Source organism: Girardinichthys multiradiatus, chromosome 13 (assembly GCF_021462225.1).
Source record: "Girardinichthys multiradiatus isolate DD_20200921_A chromosome 13, DD_fGirMul_XY1, whole genome shotgun sequence".
Lineage (NCBI taxonomy): Eukaryota > Metazoa > Chordata > Actinopteri > Cyprinodontiformes > Goodeidae > Girardinichthys > Girardinichthys multiradiatus.
In genome coordinates this window covers 16,528,573-16,546,197 of record NC_061806.1, presented here as the reverse complement: position 1 = coordinate 16,546,197, position 17,625 = coordinate 16,528,573, and positions in this window count along the sequence as shown.

Genomic DNA, 17,625 nt, shown 5'->3' with positions numbered 1-17,625 from the left:
GGTGAAGTTCAACTTTAGAATGTATTAGGATTTTTTGGACATCTGTATATGTGTATAACACACACACACATATATATATATATATATATATATATATATATATATATATGTATATGCACTGCTCAAAAAAATAAAGGGAATACTTAAACAACACAATATTACTCCAACTAGATCAAACTTCTTTGAAATCAAACTGTCCACTTAGGAAGCAACACTGATTGACAATCAATTTCACATGTTGTTGTGCAAATGGAATAGACAACAGGGGGAAATCTTTGGCGATTAGCAAGACACACTCAATAAAGGAGTGGTTCTGTAGGTGGGGACCACAGACCACTTCTCAGTACCTATGCTTTCTGGCTGCTGTTTTGGTCACTTTTGAATGTTGATGGTGCTTTCACACTTGTGGTAGCATGACTGCACCTCATCGGACCCGTCCGTGAAACTCCTTAAGTTTGCAGACGACACCACTGTCATTGGACTGATCCAGGACGGTGATGAGTCTGCATACAGACAGCAGGTGGATCGGCTGGAAAACTGGTGCGGTCAGAACTACCTTGAACTGAACCCACTAAAGACTGTGGAAATGGTGGTGGACTTTCGGAGAACACCACCCCCACACACCCCCCTCACCATCCTCAACAACACTGTATCGGCCGTGGACCACTTCAGGTTCGTAGGAACCACCATCTCTGAGGACCTGAGATGGTCTTCACACATAGACACTGTTCGAAAGAAGGCCCAGCAGAGACTGTACTTCCTGAGGCAACTCAAGAAGTTCAACCTTCCACAGGAGCTGCTGGTCATCTTCTACACTGCCATCATTCAGTCTGTCCTGTCTTCATCCATCTCAGTGTGGTTTGGCTCATCCACAAAATAGGACAGGTCCAGACTGCAATGAATAATCAGGACTGCAGAGAGAATAATCAGAGCTGACCTTCCCTCCATCCAGGTCTAGGGTCAAGAAAAGAGCTGCCAAAATCTCTGCCGACCCCACACACCCTGCACATAAACTGTTTAGAGTTTTACCTTCAGGCTGCAGCTACAGAGCACTGTTTACTAAAACTAGCCGCCACAGAGACAGTTTTTTCCCCCAGGCTGTTTCTCTGATGAACATTCAATTGAGTACAGAACAACAGCATACAGATGTTGCAAATGCACCTTTTTTATTAGATATGTGTATATTGTACATTGTAAATATGTATATTCTGCAATGCAGAATATTGCATTGTACATTGTATATTGTACATTGTAAATTTTAAATTGTAAATTTGTATATTCTGTAATGCAAAAACAGAACAAAAGAGCAAAGTGTACCGGAGGCAAATTCCTTGTTTGTATGTACGAACTTGGCAATATAGCTGATTCTGATTCTGATGAGAGGGACTCTACAACTCACACAAGTGGCTCAGGTAGTCCAGGTCATCCAGGATGGCACATCAATGCGAGCTGTGGCAAGAAGGTTTGCCATGTCTGTCAGTGTAGTGTCCAGAGCCTGGAGGCGCTACCAGGAGACAGGCGAGTACACCAGGAGACGTGGAGGAGGCCGTAGGAGGGCAACAACCCATCAGCAGGACCACTACCTCTGCCTTTGTGCAAGGAGGAACAGGAGGAGCACTGCCAGAGCCCTGCAAAATGACCTCCAGCAGGCCACAAATGTGCATGTGTCTGCACAAACGGTCAGAAACCGACTCCATGAGGATGGTATGAGGGCCCGACGTCCACAAATAGGGGTTGTGCTCACAGCCCAACACCATGCAGGACACTTGGCAATTGCCAAGAGAACACCAGAATTGGCAAATTCGCCACTGGCACCTGTGCTCTTCACAGATGAAAGCAGGTTCACACTGAGCACATGTGACAGACGTGACAGAGTGTGAAGACACCGTGGAGAGCGATATGCTGCCTGCAACATCCTTCAGCATGACCGGTTTGGCAGTGGGTCAGTAATGGTGTGGGGTGGCATTTCTTTGGAGGGTCCCATGGCCCTCCATGTGCTTGCCAGAGGTAGCTTGACTGCCATTAGGTACCGAGATGAGATCCTCAGACCCCTTGTGAGACCATATGCCGGTACGGTTGGCCCTGGGTTCCTCCTAATGCAGGACAATGCTAGACCTCATGTGGCTGGAGTGTTTCAGCAGTTCCTGCAAGATGAAGACATTGAAGCTATGGACTGTCCCGCCAGTTCCCCAGACCTGAATTTGATTGAGCACATCTGGGACATCATGTCTCACTCCATCCACAAACTGTCCAGGAGTTGGCGGATGCTTTAGTCCAGGTCTGGGTGGAAATCCCTCAGGAGACCATCCGTCGTCTCATCAGGAGCATGCCCAGGCTTGTAGGGAGGTCATACAGGCACGTGGAGGCCACACACAATACTGCGCCTAATTTTAACTTGTTTTAAGGACATTACATAAAGTTGGATCAGCCTGTAGTGTGTTTTTCCACTTTAATTTTGTGTGTGACTCCAAATCCAGGCCTCCATTGGTTAATACATTTGATTTCCATTGATGATTTTGTGTGATTTTGTTGTCAGCACATTCAACTTTGTACAGAACAAAGTATTCAATTAGAATATTTCATTCATTCAGATCTAGGATGTTTTATTGGAGTGTTCCCTTTATTTTTTTTAGCAGTGTATATATATGTGAAAGTTTATTGAAACATATAGCCCTGATATAATCACTATTCTGGTCCAAAAACCTTCACCTAACTAACAAGCACTATTGTACCCATAGGGGATAAAAATTACTACCTAACAATAATAATGAAAGAAAATAAATGCGCATTGAGCGTCTAAGAAGATCAAATCAGCAGTTTTATGGACAAAATGTGCAGTTTGGGTTAACTTGGAAAGTGAAGCCCTCCCGGTGTACTGATGCATCTCGATGATCTGCTGGTAGACAGTGGGCTGCGCCCTTAGCCACTAGTAGCTACTTGCCCTAAATCTCAGACAAGGGGTCATAAAACTCTGAGGTGGGAACAAGTGGAAAAACTCCAGTAATAAAACTGGGACAATACACACGCACCTTGCTTATCACATCTGCGCTGTGTGTTTCAGCACACTTGCACAGCAAATCAAACACTCAGCATAAGACATTTCAATCAGTATTGCATGCAAAAAGTTGATACCTTGGATTAACTACTTGTTATTCTAAATCAATAAAATTACTTTGACGTTGATTTCTTCTCTTCAAACTGTAAACTTCTCATCTGCCCAGTACAGGAAAAATATGAAAAACCATTTCAGTCGACTGAATCCACAAAGAGGAAACTTATCTCCTTGGAACCAACCCTTTGTAGGTTTTCACCTGCGCCGGAGTTTCGGCGGGGTCATCGATTGGTATATGAATCTTCTGATCTTCTTGTATCAGACAAAATTCCACCTTTCAAGCTCTTTTGGTAATGACCGTGTGGAGGAAAAAAGTAACTCGCCTGTGAGTTTCTGTCCCTCCAGATATGGGCCTCTGCTGCGTCGTCATGTGAGACATGCTGGAAATGGCAACAAAAGTTTATTTTCCATGGTTTTTATAATCCCAGGTGACATCAGAGCTGCGATGTCTGTTGAGCTGCGCATGTCGAACTGTGCAGCCCAGCCGGTCTATCCCCCAAAATGGATGACCCTGACAGTACCTTTATCTGCAAGACATCTTCTGCAATGCAACCTTATCTCCAAAGTTTTAACCAGAACAGGTTAACAATTTTGCTAATACAAAAGATGAGGAACATGCTGTTCATCAGCTTTAGTACACCACAATGAGGTCTACATCTCATTATAGATGGCATAAAAAATTACAATGCGTATGTTTTAATTAAAAGGTGTGCCATAAAATCAGAACTGAATATCAATATTTTACATGTATAGGTTTGCCATGAAGCAACAACCTGATATGCATTTAAACAGCCTTTTTAAATTTGTTGATTCCAATAACCTGTCATAAGCACATGTTTTACTGACCCACAGATGCAAGGGAGCCTGAGAGCAGACTTTACTTTTGCGTCATTTGTTCATTAAATGCAGGGATACTTTTGATGGTTGCCTCTATAACTGGGTTGATGAACAAGCAAAAGTCCTGTACCTCACACTATGGTGTATCTGTCTTCTGTTTCAATCACACACAAAGATACTGAGCTTTGAATATACAGTCAACTTAGAATATTATTGAATATACTCATGAAAACATATAATATTATAATAACTTTAATATTATAGAATATAATAATCATTAAAATTTCATGGAATATATAGAATATTACAAAATGTTAATTTGTTTTCAGTAACTCAATTTACTGTTAGTTATATTCAGTAAATTAGAGTATTAAGAAGTGAATTTATTTCAGCAACTAAATTCACTAAGTGAAACACATTATATAGATTAATTAACCACACACTAATGTTTTCAAGCCTACTACTGTTACTTATGATGCTTTTCCACTCACAACTAATGAAAACATCACATGTAAGACTAGAATATTGCATCAGAACAATAAAAAACATCCTGAATCCACAAATGTGTGCTTAATGAAAAGTATGTTTAATACCTGCCTAAAGGTTGATACTGTCAAAAGGTACTTTTAATCTGACAAACAAGCATCATCGGAATGCATATTCTAATTTTTTTAAATATGACTACATATATAAGCATTGTCCTCCAATGCATTTGATAAGTAGTTTGATTTCTGGCTAATTCAGACTGTCCCAGCATCCACCTCAGAGACGCTGTATATACCACGCATTTGTGCCACTTAAGTGGTGTTCAAAAGTTGCAGCAAAGACTCGATAGTAATATCACTTAATCTCATGATACGCTATGCAGACACTCTGTCTTTGCTGACAAAGACTCAATATATCATTTCAAATGCTTGAAGTGGCTGACAGTGCAGGTGGGTAGGAGTTATTTTCTTATTAATTCAGTTAACAATTACTGGACCACTTGGAGACACTCATAGATCATGGATAGAACATTAAATGGTAAGCCCAAGTTGGTAAGGAATGTGTGAAAAAAAAAACAAAAAAAACAATGAGGTGACACCATGGCACAAAGTAATTTCGTCTAGTCTTACACAGCAGTGCCCTATACAGTTTATAGGGTGCATTATAGACAAGACCCATACTTTGTAGATTTAGCATGGCTTGATGTTTTATAAAATGTGCTTCTATGTAAAACTCACATACACCACATACATTCCCACATACAGGTACATCTCAAAAAAATTTAAAAAATGAATATCATTTCAGAAATTGCTGGTTGTTCACAGAGTTCTTTTTCCAAGCTTATTCATAGAAAGTTGGGTGGAAGGAAAATTGCAGACTTAGGTTGGATTAAGCACACCAAGAATCACTACATGTAGACAAATCCAACACATGGGCTACAAGTGTCTAACCTGGACCCATGGAGAACAAAGAACTGGACTGTTGTTAAGTGGCCCAAAGTCCTCTTTTTTTAGATGAAAGTAAGGTTTGCACTTTAAATAAAGGTCCCAGAGTCTAGAAGAAGAGTGGAAAAGCACAGTGTCCCTGTTTCTTGAAGTGCAGTGTAATGTTTCCACAGTCATTGATGATTTGGGGCACCATGTTATTGGCTGTTGGTCCTATGTGTTTTCTGAAGTCTACAGTCATCTACCATGAACTTTTACAGTAGGTCATGTTTCCTTCTGCTGACAAGCTTTATGGAGAAGCTGCTTTCATTTTCCAGCAGGACGTGGCACCTGAGCACATTGCCAAAGGTATCAAAAGCTGCTTAATGACCAAAGTGTTTATGTGGTTGATTGGCTTGACCTGAACCCCATGGAGAATCTATGGGGTATTGTTGGGAAGAAGATAAGAGACACCAGACTCAACAATGCAGATGACCTGTAGGTTGAAATCAAAGCAACCTGTGTTTCTATTAGGCCTCAGCAGAGCCACAGGCTGATTACCTCCGTGCAACTCACATTGATGCAGTAATTCATGTAAAAGTAAACCAGATCAAGTACTGAGTGCACTGAAATTAACACATTTTTAAGAAGCCTGGCTTTTTTTTTTTGTTGAATATCCTTTTTTAATGATTCTATGTAATATTCAGACACTGAAATTTGGGTTTTCATCATTCATTTATTCTGTTTTATTCTTTATTATGTAAGTCATAATTGACAAAATAACAATAAATAGTCTTGAAATTACTTAAAATTAATCTATATAAAATAAGACTTTCACTTTTTGAAATGAGTAACAAAACATATTGAACTTTTTCAAGATATTGACATGTTTTCATGTTTTATAACATGAAAAAGTATGACAACAGCTTTAATCTGAGTTTATGACAGCCACATTGTAATGGAACTAACTCATTCTAAATATAGATCAAATACCGATCATAATGGCTTAAGTGCTGAGTTAACCTTTGTAATTGTTATTTGAGGTATTTCGTACCAAGAGAAGACCAAACATAAAATCTCTGTGCTGCATCAAAACCATAAATCAGTATGCAGAAGGACAGTCTACAGCCTGCAAGGTAAGATTTCTGTCTTTCATTTATGATCATGTTTTTTTATCAGTCTCGCCATTTGGTTTGCAGTGAGTTTACAGTATCATCCATAGCTACATCTGGAGCTCAGGGCAAAAATAAAAATACACTCCTCTTTTCACCATCCATATCCTAAACTAGCCCATCCCTGCTTTTGGCTTTGTATTGTGATGTCCTGCAGCAGCAGCTGGTGGTGGTTGTGCTCAATCAGAAACTCTTTTAGAGCAACAATTTCAGCTTGAAATTGGTTTATTCAAGAAAATAAAATAAAGTACTTACATGTCACTACCAGCAAAAATGAGGTTTAGGAAACTTTTTACAATGATGTATCTTTTGTTTCTTTTAATCGAAAAACAATATTGGGGTGCAACTGTACAATACTAATGCAAAAAATAAAATGAAATAAAAATACAGAGATGCAGCTTAGGCCCTGTTTACATGACGATCCATTGAAAATGGGATTTTATTTCCATTTCTGTTTATACATCTGCATGACATTTCAATTAAAATCTGTTCACACGGCAATAGAAGAGACATTAAATAGTGTAAATCCCACGCCATGCCACTAGTTGGCAGTGTGTTCTTTGAAACTCAACAACATACGCAAACGCTTCCTGCTTACAAAACGGGGAAAAAAATAAGCATTTAATTAGAGAACCGTCGTTAGACTAAAAAGAGTCGGCAGCAGAAGTACTCTGCAATCCGCCAATGATATTGATGATATCTACATCTTCTGTCGGTTTTAAACTGGTTGGCAGCTGTTATGTTGTATGTGTGCACATTCATTTCTACGGATTTCATTCAGCGGATGATCCAGGCCTTCACTGTAAGAAAGATTACATTTTTCCTGTCTACACAACAACGGAGACCGGGACTGAAACCTGTTTACAGAGAAAACATGCGTCGTTGTCGTGTAAATGAACAGTAGAAATGCAACAAAATGTTTAATTTTCTTATTGTGTAAACAGGGCCTAAACATCTACAATTGTGAACTACAATCCTGTACCTCCAATAATTCAAAACAATGGTTTCCTATTAGCTTTTGCATGATGTTTTTTGTCACTCATGTAAATCTTAAGCATCTGTTACTATGTAGTTTCTGCTGTCTGGCTAACCCTCCAGGTGACCCAGGGCATCATAACAAGATTATACTATTTTTCAAAGGTCTTTCAACTCATATAGAATTCAGACACATGTGCAATGCACCCACAGCATCCTTCCTACATCAAATAAATACATATTTTGCCTTTCCTGCCTGTCTTTCAAATATAAATGTTCAAATGTGGGAATCAGGCATATATAGGAAGAGAAGAGTAACTTCAGAACTTTATTTCAGATTTGTAGAAATCAGACTGTTTGATCATCTTCCACTGAAACTGTTGACGCATGAGTCTGACTATACAAATAACGTGTATATGTGTTGTATATCAAATAACACAAATATGCGTTGTATATCTAGCATTTTGGCAGGAATCAAGAGGATCACTCTGGACCACGGATATCACATGAAATCAAAATGCCATCAAATAAAATTCTGTGTCGGCCTCGACTGTAAAGATTTCTCTACTCTTTTAAGTGAATGCAATTTAGTTGTTAGTATTGGGGGTTAAAAAGATATTGTTACACAAACATATGCAATATTAAAAAGCCTTAGTATATTTTTGTCAAAATAAAAGTCAGAAGTTTTTGGAAATTGCTATTGGCACTGTTATTTACCAATGGAAATTGTAGTTAACATTGCATTATTTGTGTAATGTGAAGTAGATGTTATGGATGCAGGTTTTTTGCCCAAGTTAATTTGCAACCCTTGTCCCTGGCAAGGCTTTAGATTAATTGATACCTCGCTTTCCAAATGCTATTTCATCTCTGACATCTATAAGAAGACTTAATCAATATCTTCCAAAAATAGGCATATTATTTTATTGTAGGGTGGCCGGGCACTCCCTTAGAGATAGGGTGAGGATCTCGGCCATCCGGGAGGGGCTCGGAGTAGAGCCGCTACTCCTCCACATCGAGAGGAGCCAGTTGAGTTGGCTCGGGCATCTATATCGGATGCCTCCTGGACGCCTTCCTCGGGAGGTGTTCCAGGCACGTCCCACCGGAGGGAGGCCCAGGGGACGGCCCAGGACACGCTGGAGGGACTATGTCTCTCGGCTCGCCTGGGAACGCCTTGGGCTCCCCCCGGAGGAGCTGGAGGAGATGTCTGGGGAGAGGGACGTCTGGGCGTCTCTGCTGAGTCTGCTGCCCCCGCGACCCGGTCCCGGATAAAGCGGAAGACGACGAGTACGAGTACGATTATTTTATTGTATATTTTTGACATATGAAACGACATTAAATTATTACTTGTTACCTTGCTAGTTTCCCAGTGACATTAACTGCCATCAATTGGATTTGATTTATCCAGTGACCCTGCTTGTCCTTTATATATTAATATATTTACAGATAATGTATTTACAGTATGTGAGGGCTTCACGGTGGCGCAGTTGGTAGCACTGTTGTCTTGCAGCAAAAAAGGTCCTGGGTTCAATTCCCTGCCAGAGATCTTTCTGCATGGAGTTTGCATGTTCTCTCTGTGCCTGCATGGGTTCTCACAGGGTATTCTGGCTACCTCCCACAGTCCAAAGACATGCCTGTTAGGTTAATTGGACTCTCTAAATTGCCCTTAGGTGTGTGTGCATGGTTGTTTGTGTGTTGCCCTGTGATGGACTGGCAACCTGTCCAGGGTGTACCCTGCCTCCTGCCCACAGACTGCTGGAGATAGGAACCAACTTCCCTGTGACCCAAAATGGAATAAGCAGTAGAAAATGACTGACTGTATTTAAAGTACTGACCCTATTTTTTATTAAAAGATTTAGTAATGTTTTCTCCTATAGCCAACAACTGCATTATTAATTTCACAGTTCACTTTATGGGGCCATGGCACTACACAAGAAACGCTGCAAAACAGGTCTTTATCTTTTCAAATCACTTTCATTAAACAAATAAATAAAAACATGGAATAATGTTCATTCTACATAATAACCAAAATATTTTTGATTACTTTAGTTGTGGGATAACGTGAATTTGTGAGGCATTAAATTTCGATTTGCAGTCTAATAATTAGGTTTTTTTTCGACATCTTGATTATTTTATGCATAACATTTTTCGAATATTTAAGAATATATTTAATCCATCATTAGTTTCCTTATCTATATACCCAATAAGATCTTACCCTGGATTCTGCTCCATGTTCAGTACAAGCACCATCCTACGTGTCACAACAGGATCATGTTTCCCTACCTTGAAAGTAAAAACCAATGAGAAGTAGCCTCCTCGATTATTGAAATTCCACCAGAGAAACCAGTTAGACTCTGCTTTTTAAAAAATCGAGCTTAAGTACCTGATGTAACATTTGGCTCTCAGCAGGTCTGTAGATTTAGTTTGAGTGAAAGACAGCAGCAGAACTCTTCTGAAGCCGATTAGATTTAACCTGCCACTGCAACCCCATGGTTTGCCTTTAAAAGCAACCTCTCAGAAGAACTTCTTTGAAACAAGACCAGTTATACATACAGACAGGCTGAAAACTATAAAGATATTTCAATCAAGAAAAACAAAATTTTAGAAATATATTATAAGATTTCAACTTAAAATTCATGTAAGGGAAAACCTGGTCTCATCCCAAGTATTGGTTCAGGGTCTTGATCAAGCCATTTCTAAGTTATCAGTATCAGAGTCTCTCACTAAACTTCAATATACTTATCACTATACTCAGAAGGATACGATCTGATACTATATACTGCTACATAGTGCAAAAGCCCTGATTCTCAAAAACTGTTAATGGTCACAGATCCTTTGTGGTAATAGTTAAAATAGGTTCTGAAAATTATTCTTTGAGTTAGGCGCAATCAGTTTTTTACATCTCTCCAGAGGAATAATGTCATGCTCTTCTTTGCACAATTGTTTTAATTTAAACACAATACTGTATAAGGTTTTATAGCATAACCAGCCTTAATTCTTTTCTTAATTTAACTTTTCCAGAGCCTTACTTTCACGGGTAAAATCTGATCTGAGGTAGGACTTCAGATTTCCCCGGGATTGGTAAAAGGACGAGGTTGCGTGCAGCAAGACCTTGCGCCACCTGCTTTAATGGCAGACGTGAGTGTACAAATGTATCATTTTTATTTCATTAATTTGTCAAAAAATGTAATTTGAAGATGTTATTAAGCGAGAAAGTAGACCTCAAAACTTTATCTGTGCAGTCAGGTAATCAAGTATAAGCCTACTTTGGTGCTGCCCTAAAAGAACATATCAAAAGAACATTTCACCGGTAAAATGTAATATTTTTCACCAGAAATGTTTGACATTTTAAGTTAATGTAGGTATTAATTATAAATTGTTTCACAACAATTCTGTAAGAAATTTTTTTTATTGAAGTGCTGATGATAAAACAGAGCACTTTAAATTTTCCTTGTAAATAAAAAATACACATTTACCTAAGAATGGATTTTCATGTAAACCTAATTTAGTGGAGCGGGCACTCTTTATTATTGTTCATGGTTTTATGAAAACAGCTCTGCACGACAAGAGACAACAGTTCCCGGTTTGGATGCAGTTCCCCAAAAGCTCCCAGGGATCTTCTTCACCTTTGTGTTCTGCTATCGTCTACTCCACTATCTACGCATCTTCTGTTTTATATTTATATATTTGCTTATGATTACGCAGTCAAGACATCCATTACCTGTACTGCAGGACAGATTATCTGTTTTGGTCTCTAATAATTTTCTAATAAATTTCTAATGATTTTTAACAAAAACAAATTTCTGTTTGTGATGTAGATATTTGAAATGAGTTTGCCAGATGATAATAAAAATAAACAAAGATAAAAAAAAATATATAATGAATAATTCCGTTGTAAAGCAACAACTCTGGCCAGATGCAGGTCGGTAAATAAATAAATGTAAAATAATGATTTACACTTACAGCTTATGGCAACTTAAGGAACAATGAAAGTAATGAATCAACTGTATAACACAAAACATTGCTCATCATCTACTATTATTTACCCGGTGAAACAAAACAAAAAAAATTATTAACTAAAACTCTTTTGTATTGCCATCCACTGGACTGAAGGTGTTGTGCAGTTTTCTTCACAACTTCCCAATACATAATTAAGCCAATTTACATAAATGTTCTGTGGCCTTTCTGAGCAATGGAAACAGAAGGCACCCAAATCCTAAGGATTCCTCTTACCCAGATAAAACAATTCCTGGGGCTTTAAATCCCAGGGCTATCTGTGGAAAAGGGGCTAACAGCTTTAAATGTTGTTTCCTGGAGTCCCAAGGCCTTACAAATAGCTTCGTAACCCTTCCCAGACTAATAGATGTTGTTTATCATCTGTCCTTGAAATTCCTTAGATGAGAGAGCAATGTGTCGCTAGATTCTATTTAATCATATTTGTTGGGTTTAGCCCCACTAGCCCCACCTGAGACTGTGGGATCAAGAAATCACTTGATTTCTTGACTCAGCAGTTAATTGTTGATTGAACATGGGATGCAATATATATATATATTTTCTTTCACATGTCCGTCATTTGAAAACTCTAATTTAGATTTACTCAGGTTAACTTTGTCTACCTTTTTTGAAGATTGAAACTTTTGGTTGGGACAAAAAAGCAAAAAAGAATAAATCTAAAAGGGGCAAGGACTTTTCACACCACTGTATATGTGCAGAATTAGCACCCCTTTAAAAAAAAGCACTGTAAAAATAATTGTATGCATTAGATGTCTTTAGATGCTTTTAGTCATTCAAAATAATTAAATTTTTTTTGGACTATTTGGGTTAGTTAATCAACAGTTGGCCCTATGTTTATTTTTGATATATTTCAGAAAATTATATGAATTTGGTACTTTCAAACATTCAGCTTAAAGCTATGCAAGTCAACTGAATATTGTTTTTAACTGAATGCCACATTTGTGCTATGTACCATCCATGTCTTGGCTGAAGTAATGCACATGATATGTGCTTTCGTATTTGTGATCACTTGTAAATTTTTGTGACAAAACCTTATGACATAATGGCAGCTGTCCTGCTGACTTTCATGATGTACTCTATGATAAATGGATCTCTAAGTTCCATAATACAGTTTAAAAGATCCTATCAAATTCTTTAAAGGGCCCCATTAAATGATGTCTCCTAACAACATGTCCGATGACAAATCAATGGTGCAGTTATTTGTCCCTGTGGATCTAGAACATAAATGACTGGACAACATTATCGCAGATTACATATATGCCTCAGAACCTCTAAAATTTCTCTGTCTTGTTTCCTGTTGGCTTGCTCGACAACATGTTTTTCTCCATCTTCTTCCCCCTAAAAGTCTCCCCTGACTCTTGTGGATTTTACTGGCTGGTTCAGTGGATGGGAGCAGATGGAGGGAATACTGAACGTTGCACAACATCTCATACCTCCCCTGTGCCACATTAATGTTTAAGCTGTCCCTTAGGTCAGAGAGGCTGCAAACATCCCAGAATGTGATGAGAAGCTTTGGCCGTAAAACCTCAAAATGTCAGCACATTTGAGGGATTTCTTACAAGACCATAACACAAACTGGGCCAGACAGGGGGCAAGTCAAAATTGTTTATTTTTTTATATCTCTTCTACAGAATTTCTTCTGAGTTATATAGCTTGGAATATATGTAAAATAACACACCACGTATGCGGTGTCTGCAGGACACATTCTGGTGAGGGAGGCTGCTGTTTTAGCAAGCAGGAGTTCTAAGTGCACATCTTGCAAATGGTCATGTCATGTGGAGCAATGCCCAGGACGTTGCAAAACAGAGAGCCACAGGGCCCATAGCAGAGCAGCCGGAAACACAAAAAAACAGTGGGACTATCTTTGTTCAGACTAAAAACTAGCTTTGCTGGCCAAACTGGATATATGAGAAAAATGGGGAGATAATTTTGAAAGAGATGATGCTATGCTGGGGTTGGTGATAGCCTCTGCCTTTCCCATTTTGAACTGTCTACTCAGATGACACTTTGGTAATTTTGTCCATTTTGAAACTTTGAAATGTCAACTATGAAATGCAGAAAGAACACATATTTAGACTGTATGCTTTAACTCAACATTTTGTACCATTAACACATGTATTAATTTATTTTTGTTCTTCTCACAAAAAACATGACAGTGAAAAAGTCCTGTGGTACTACTGTTTCAAAATGTCTGTCAGAAAGGTGGTATTTAAAAAATGTTACTGAGGTGCTTCTTATATTATGAAATTTGGGGCCCACTGTCTTACAACTTTTGGGAGGAGTTAATCATGGAAGAGGGAAAATTATCTACGCTTTTGCTGATTAAATCATGAAAAACTATTCCTAAAGAGAAAAAAAAAACAAAAACATATATATCTACTTGTACATAATTATATAGGTTCTTTAGCATTGGGTTTAAATGCTCAAGATCTCAAAAAATGCTTCTATGGAATGGCTACAAGCATAAGTCATTCACAAATAACCAAACTGGCTTCATTTTGAGAAGATATATGCTAAGCACTTAGTTTTTTTTTTTTTTTTTTTTTTCCAAAGCGGTTTTAGAACTTGACAAAAGCTGATGTAGTTTTCAAATGATGTTCACAAAAATATAAAAAGTTGTTGTTTTTTATTCAAATCAATCATTTATTTTTATTTGTGAGAATTTGTCATTGACATTGAGGTGACCTCCTGTGTTTTTGTCATGGTTCTGGTGTGTGTGGGTGTGTTGGATGTGAGTGTGTCTTCCAACTTTGCTCAGGGGCATGGTTCCAGGCACCTGGCTGCACACTTGTCAGCTATCCACTCATCAGGTTGTGGAAAATATAAGGGGCAGTGAGACGGTCCATCCTCGCCTAATGCTTAATCGGCCCGGTAGAGATAAGCCAAGCCCTTTGAAGAGAACAGAAATCCTTATTTTATGACTGTTTTGTTTTGTTTTGCTCCAAGCCTTGCTTACCTGAAGTTGTCTGCTCCTTCAAAGGTTTCTGTTTTCCCAGTAAGAACCCTCCAAGATCTTCTTTTGGACCAACACCTACGACCGCCTTTAAACTGCCCCTTCGTTCACTTTACTCTCTGCCTGTCCGCTTTCCAATGCTCTCCTCTTGGCACCCAAAGATCCTCCTCTGCTTTGCTTCTGCCACAAACTCTGGAGGCCACCTACCAAAACCTCATGCCGCTGCCAGGATCAACCTCCCCCTCAAACTGCATCTTCCCACCCAACCACAGTAAGCTCTCCACTGTTTGGATTCAGTCACACTGTTGCTTCATGTGCTCCAACTAACTGTATTCTCCATCTCCAGATCCAGTCGAACCTCGATTGCTGAAGCTCTGCAACAAATTCATTTTCTTAATTATTCTAAGAATAATAATAAAAAAAACTCCTTTACCTTCATTCTGAGATCCGTCTCGGGTTCTGTATGTGGGCCAGAAAAATACCTGGTTCCATGTCAGTTTTAGGGTTTTTAAGCAGCTATTCCAAAGCCAGTGTCCATAGAGAAATATCTCTGTTTCAGTTCAACATATACTGTATATAAATGTTTCTATGATATACATCTTTTTCTTGTACATTCAGTTTAAAAATGGCACCAGTTAAAGCTAGTCCATGGTGACATCATATCCACCTCTGGCCCTTTTTAGACTTCCAGTCTGTAAAGGTCTCTGCAGTAGCACTCTATACCTCAAATCACACTAAGGTGAGAAGAATGTGTCTTACGCTTGATTTAAAGGACTTGTCAATCTTCATATTTACTGTAAATCTTATGTTCTGTAATGGCAAAAAATCTATAACAGGGTTATGGGTCCCAAGATCTGTACTGCAGTATCGGAATGATGACTGTAAAACAGAGGTAAGTGCAGCAATCAAAACACAGTGTGCACAGTTTGCCTCTTATTTTATAATAAAAAACATTAAACACATACCATTCTTTGAGTGTTCTTGGCTGTTTCAGCCCATTGGTATTTTTCAGTTCATAGGAATTATTTATCAATATCTCACATTCTGATCACAAATATTCCACTATTCTCTATTGTTCAAGTGAATCAGTCATTTTCTACTGCTTCTTCCATAGTGGGTCGCAGGGAAGCTGGTGCTTATCTCCAGCAGTCTATAGGCAGGATACACGCCAGACAGGTCGTCAGCCCATCACAGGGCAACACAGACACACACAGGACAAACAATGATGCACACACTCATTCACACCAATTGATATAACAGACATGTTTTTTTGGACTGTGGGAGGGAGCCAGAGTACCCCAAGAGAACCCACACATGCACGGGGGGAGAACTTGCAAACTCCAAGCAGAAAGACCCCCGGCCGGGAGTCCAACCAAGGACCTTCTTGCTGCAAGGTCCTGGGTAAGTAAACCACTTATCAGTGAAAACTCAAGATCCATAAATGTAATTTTGAACACAATTATCACTCATAGGAAAAATGTGAAACATTTTTGAATTATGAGACTGTCCAAAGCTTCCAAAATATTTTTAAGTACATCTGACATGCTTACAAGGATATTAAAGCCTCTTAATAAAGCTCACACACATAGTGTGACTTACATAAGTAATATTGATAGTTTTTATCAACTACTAACCTGTCAAAAAGGTAAGTGTAAAGCAGCAATCAAGACAAAGTGTGCACTGTTTTGTCATCCAGGTTGTGTCTGTGAAGAGGGCGGAGGTCCCCACACCAAAATAACCCTGAACGCAGCTTTCTCTTCTTCTCCACAACTCAGGATCTCTGTAGCTAAAAGACTTACATACTTGTTTAAGCTTCTGAGCATAATTACCTCATCTTACAGTTTCAGTCTCGTGACAAAAACTTCAGCAACTAGGGTAGTGCTTCCAGATTGAATGCAGAGATTTATTCACCTGTGCGTGTCCAATTCTTAACCTGCAACAATCCTTTTTTGAATAAATGCTTGCCCTTATCTTCTGTGCTCCAGTAAAGTTGCCAAAGACAGACACCCCCTCATAATGTTCCCTTTCCCCCTTGCCGAACCGACATTGAATCCCACCTCATTCTTCATTAAAGCCTCCTTTGCCATCTTATCTGCTTTTTCATTACTGACAATAATTATGTGAATAGGTTTTTTTCATGTCCACCTCCCTAGAGTTGACCTGGCAGATTTCCTGCAATAGATATTTATGATGTTTTGCAACTCCTAATTCAATAGAAGGCAATGCTGAGCTAGAATCATTGCATATCACAATGTTGTTTGCAGTACTCTTTAAAGCCCATTCTACTGCCATCAGCAGTGCTGATGGCAGTAGAATGGGCTTCATACTCTTCTGCATATTTGCTTGTGCATCCTCCCACTACTTGAAATTCCAGGATTGCTATTCCATCCCTAGTTTTTCCATTCTGAAGGTCTTCTGAACTATCTGTGTATATTTTAATTGTAATTCCTGTATCTTTCACTGTAGTAGGCTTGAATTAAATCAGCACTGTTATCCCTTGCTTTATTGTGCAGCAACTCCAGATCTACAAGGGCTGCATGCTAATTTCAACTTGGGACATGTCGTGTCCAAAGTTCCACTGTGGTGCTGCTTACACTTGCATCTTGTCATAATAAATATAAAAAAAATAACTGCCACATCACTTTCGGTATCAGCGAAAGAAAATTACAGTTTAGATAAAATAGAAAAGAAAGTGAATGCACACTTTTGTGGTATTCCACACAAGCATAGCCATCCACCAAAGGTCATTAGATACTTTCCCTGGTTCCATGAGTCCATACCTTCACTAGATAAAAAAACAATGAACACAGATTTTTAAACCACAAATTAACAAGATTTCATTTCACAAAACCTGGTTGCATTTGGTCTTTCCAGTTCTAACTCAGATAAGCCAGCTATACCATACTGCTACTAAATTCACATACATGCTATGCAAATCTTGTAGCATTGACCCAACTGAAATACTACTAGCCACACTAGGCAGATTCTATGTGTGCCCTGATGACTTATTTAATTTAATGACCTTATTTCATTTCCCTTTGGGATTAATAAAGTGTTTTTGAATTAAATTGAATTGAATTGAATGACAATGCCACTCACCTCGGCATGCTTGGATTTGCTGGCATGGCACAGGAGCTGGATGTAATTTGAGATTAA